This window comes from Rhinopithecus bieti, unplaced genomic scaffold (genome assembly GCF_001698545.2).
Source record: "Rhinopithecus bieti isolate Rb0 unplaced genomic scaffold, ASM169854v2 scaffold_5216, whole genome shotgun sequence".
Classification (NCBI taxonomy): Eukaryota; Metazoa; Chordata; class Mammalia; order Primates; family Cercopithecidae; genus Rhinopithecus; species Rhinopithecus bieti.
The window spans coordinates 1677143-1677597 of NW_016805021.1; positions in this window are offsets into that span (position 1 = coordinate 1677143).

The window sequence follows — 455 nt, forward strand, 5'->3', positions numbered from 1 at the left end:
CCCGCGCCCACCCCTTCCCGGGCGCCCGGCGGCGAAGCAGGCTCGCCCGGAGCTCGCACTTCCGCTGGCGTCAGGCGGGTGGGCTGCCGCGATCACTTCCCGGTTGGGGCGCCGAGCTCCGGATTCGGCCGCCAGCCTTCAGGCCCCGCGTTCCGGGTCTGGTGCGCGGTCTGGCCGCGCTCGGGCCCTCGCCAAGGAAGGCGCAGCGCCCCTCCGCCTTCAGATCCGGAGAAAGAGCTTGTTGCTGACTCTAAAAGGTTGGAGCCTTAGTAAGCGATTCCTGTCTGTCCTGCACAGACCAGACCGCCGCGTGCCAACTGGGACAGCCCACCCACGAGATCCTTGTTCGTGAAATCCCTTTCCCTCCCTCATCTGCCAAGAAAACTTTCAACTTTTGGGCTCTCCGCTCCGCCCAAGCTTCCTCGAATCCCTGGGCCCTTGACTGTTCTGCCCTG